Source organism: Schistocerca nitens, chromosome 5 (genome assembly GCF_023898315.1).
Source record: "Schistocerca nitens isolate TAMUIC-IGC-003100 chromosome 5, iqSchNite1.1, whole genome shotgun sequence".
Classification (NCBI taxonomy): Eukaryota; Metazoa; Arthropoda; class Insecta; order Orthoptera; family Acrididae; genus Schistocerca; species Schistocerca nitens.
The window spans coordinates 145,423,554-145,428,258 of record NC_064618.1 but is presented as its reverse complement, the minus strand read 5'-3'; positions in this window follow the sequence as shown (position 1 = coordinate 145,428,258).

The window sequence follows — 4,705 nt, the reverse complement described above, 5'->3', positions numbered from 1 at the left end:
CATAACACGCAAAGTAATATTAAGAACATATTCATCACACACGCGAGTCCTCAACTGATACCATGGACGAGTACTTCTCTTTATCCTTTGTCTCATACACAGATTGAGACTCACACAGTACTCACCACGTGGAAGTACTCGTCTCTAATTTCAAGTCCTGCACACGCCATTTCTTAAATATTTCCAACTTATAGTACACACGCTAGTAATTCAGCTTAACTTAAGCACTCGGAAGTATTTCAACTTATTGCTACACGTGGTTTCATTGTGACTGTTGGTCACTTCCGAAGATTACTACGATCCCATTAATATTACCTGCCTGACATTTAATTCTCCCCACAAAAGTTCCTGAAATAGAGAAATTATTATTCTAAACTACTCTTAAGTATTTCACATGCATACCATGTCTCCACTCTTTTGTCCTTATGGAGCACGCCTAAGACAGGTCTTAGTAACACTAGATCCAGCGGCAGAGTGCCGAAACATGGCCGTTCTTCAGGTCCTCTCGCACCTCTGCCGAAGTGGGGGAGGACTTTGCTACCGTATTGGTCAGCCACATTTCAGGCGCTCAAAGCTCAGGTAAGTTTCATCTCTTTGGTTCCACCAAAGGTGGCCAAAGGATCGTCTCAAAGATGATCATATATTCACATTCACTATCCGCGGTTAGCAGACGACCATACATTCATTCTGTGGGAGTGCGCATGTGACCAATTAAATAAATAAATTGTCATTCTTTCCCACACTGGTATCCGGCTTCGCTGTATTAATTAAAATTGAGTTATTATTAGAAAAAATATGTTGTTCTGACAAGAATAATGAAGTATGTTGTATCTATTTTCAATGTCGGGCGGTACTGTACCCTTTCAACTGGTGTGTCTTGTTTTGGTCTCCTTGATACACATGTATATGTGCGGTATGGACATCAGATGTATCTACAAGATTTGTAAATCATTTCTGATGAATGCTGGTGTGGTTCCTTCAATAAGGGTGTTTGTGCAGGAGTTCTTTTGCTGACCTAGGTAGCAAACAGTTCTGGCAGCGAAGGTCTGTTTTTATGATCTACACTGCACTTCACTCCGTGGTTTAGGATTGTAGGCAGATGAAACGTGCTAGGCTAACAAGAGCTGCAGTGAATTCTTCCAAATTTCTGCAGGTACCTCACAACACATGTTTACACAAGCCCTGTAAATTTTGGGTGTGGACCTAACTTCCAATAACTTCCAAAAAGTGTTTAGATAAGGCAAATTTGATGCCTAAGGAATCAATATGAGGGCTCTTCAAATGACTGTAGCACATTTTCAGCCTTGCACCACAGAAAATTGTAAGGGCCCTTGTGTGGGATGTCTTTTGCTGCTCAAGGTTGCAGACAGTCATAATAGTGTTGGGGAATGACCTGTCTAATGGATAGTCTAATAAATATAGTGGACTGATAATCCTAACTTACGCTATCACACCATGGAGATATGAAACTTCACCCTATACATCAACATAAAAGCAAAATTGTAAGAAATTGCACCATGCTACAGCAAAATTGTAATAAAATATGCTGTAGAGCGCAGACAGCATTTCCTAGGGACAGTGTCGAGTGACTAGCTGCTGGGTCCAATAATACACTGCTGGTCCAGAGAAGTGTTTTTTTTTCTTCAATTTCAGATACACATCACGCCATTAGTAATGTGAAGGAGACTGCCCCGTTCTTGTGACTGACTGCCGTCAGCTGGCAGGCAACTGGCTTCCATTCTGGCAAAGAGACAGTCATAATAGTGTTGGGGAATGACCTATCTAATGGATAGTCTAATAAATGTAGTGGACTGATAATCCTAACTTACGCTATCACACCATGGAGATATGAAACTTCACCCTATACATCAACATAAAAGCAAAATTGTAAGAAATTGCACCATGCTACAGCAAAATTGTAATAAAATATGCTGTAGAGCGCAGACAGCATTTCCTAGGGACAGTGTCGAGTGACTAGCTGCTGGGTCCAATAATACACTGCTGGTCCAGAGAAGTGTTTTTTTTTCTTCAATTTCAGATACACATCACGCCATTAGTAATGTGAAGGAGACTGCCCCGTTCTTGTGACTGACTGCCGTCAGGTGGCAGGCAACTGGCTTCCATTCTGGCAAAGAGATGCACATGTAGATGCTATACAATGCTGATGTTAGGTCTAGCAATGGCCGGTTGTCTGGCAGTAGGTCAAGGTCTTCTGCTACGACAGCATTCCACTGTGGAATTGGCACACCTGGCTACACAGACCCAATTTGCATTCACTGGAGAGGTGAGTGGAGATTGCGATGCATGGGACACAGCCTGATGTTCCCTGGCAGCAGTCTAGCGATGGAAGATGTGGTCAGCAGATCAATGGCATGGTGGCATCAGATCCCATAAGGGGAATCTGTGCAAGAGACAGCTGGCTCGACCCATCTCAAACCCACGGCCGCAGATACAGGTGCCCGGCCCTCATACTGTGGCAGCATTTCGCTGTGGAACAGCCATACCCTGGGTTCACAGGCCCCATGTGCATTCACTGCCGTGGTGGGTGGAGACTGCCATGCACTGGACACAACCTGCTGTCCTCTGGCAGGAGTCTGGCGATGGCAGACGTGGACAGCAGATCAATGCCAGTGTAGCACCAGACCCCATAAGGACAGTCAGTGCAAGAGATAGTGTCGAACCCATAAACCCATGGCTGCAGCTAGTGGTTCCCAACCGTTGGATCGTCTAATGTGGACCTGAATGAGACCTGGATAAGCTGTAAGAACATGAGGTTTCTGAGAGTTTCAGATGGAGTATTATGTTGTGATTGGCTAGAACAGGGGAAAGGAATACAGCAGAAGATGGGTGGGTAGCTTTGAGAGATGAAGTAGTGACGGCAGTGTAGGATCGAATAGGTAAAAAGACGAGGCCTAGTAGAAAACCTTGGCTATCACATGAGATACTAAATTTAACTGAAGAAAGAAGAATACGTACCAGTGCAGCAAATGAAGTAGGCGAAAGGGAATAAGAATTTTAAAAAGAATGTCATTGATAGGGAGTGCAAAACGGCTAAACAAGAATGGCTAGAGGAAAAACGCAAGGATTTAGAAGAATATTTCAGTAGGCGATGGATAGATACCCCCCACAGGAAAATTAAGTACTGCTTTGGAGGAAAGAGAAGCAGCTATATGGATATCAAGAACTGAGATGGAAAACCATTATTAAGCAAAGAAGGGAAAGCTGAAAGGTAGAAGGTGTATATAGAAAGTCTATACAAAGAATATGAACTTGAAGGCAATTTTATAGAAAAGGAAGAGGCACAGATGAGATGGGAGGTATGATACTGTGAGAAGAATTTCATAGAGCACTGAAAGATCTAAGTCGACAAAGGACCCCTGGACCACATGACATTCCATCAGAAATACTGATAGCCTTGGAAAAGCTAGTCATGACTAAACTATTCCATCTGGCGCGCAAGATGTATGAGACAGGGAAGTACCCCCAGACTTCAAGAAGAATGTCATAATTTCAACTCCAAAAAGATGCAGGTGTTGACAGGTGTGAATATAACCGAAGTACTAGTTCAGTAAGTCACAACTGCAAAATTTCTAATACAAATCCCTTACAGAAAATGGATAAACTAGTAAAAGCCAACATCAGGGAAGATCAATTCACATTCTGGAGAAATGCAATAACATGCGAGGCAGTACTGACCCTACGACTTGTCTTAGAAGATACATTAAGGAAATGAAGACCTACGTTTACAGCATCTGTAGCCTTATAGAAAGCTTTTGACAATGCTGACTAGAATTCTCTCTTTGAAATACTGAAGGTAGCAGAGATAAAATAGAAGGAGAAAAAGGCTATTTACAGCTTCTAAAGAAAAAGGAAACGAAAAGGCTCAATCTAGATGTAGTGGGTGTAGTGAAGTAAAATTGAAAGAAGACAAGAATTTCTGGTCAGATAATTATAGAGTAATATCAACAGCAGCAGAAAATGGTATAACGGGAGTAGAATTCGTTATGAATAGGAAGGTAGCGCAGAGAGTGTGTTACTGTGAAAGGTTCTGTGGCAGGCTGTTCTTACCAAAATCGACAGCAAACGGAACCGACAACGATAGTTCAGGTATATATGCCGACATCACAAACTGAAGATGAACAAATAGAGAAAGCATATGAGGATATTAAATGACTAACACAGTATGTAAAGGGATATGTAAATCTAATAGTGATGGCGGACTGGAATGCAGTTGTAGGGGAAGGAGTGGAAGAAAAGGTTACAGGAGAATGTGGGCTTGGGACAAGGAATGAAAAAGGAGAATGATTGAGTTCTGTAATGAATTTCAGCTAGTAATAGCGAATACTCTGTTGAAGAATCACAATAAGAGGAGGTATACTTGGAAAAGGCCTGGCGATACGGGAAGATTTCAGTTAGGTTACATCATGGCTAGACAGATATTCCGAAATCAGATATTGGATTGTAAGGCGTACGCAGGAGAATACGTAAATTCAGATCACAATGTAATAGTGACGAAACTAGGCTATAGTTTAAGAGATTAGTCACGAAGAATCAATACACAAAGAAGTGGGATACAGAAGCTCTACGGAATGACGAGATACGCCTGAAGTTCTCCCAAGGCTGTAGACACAGCAATAAGGAGCAGTTCAGCAGGGAGTACAGTTGAAGAGGAATGGACGTCTCTAAATAGAGCAAACATAGAAGT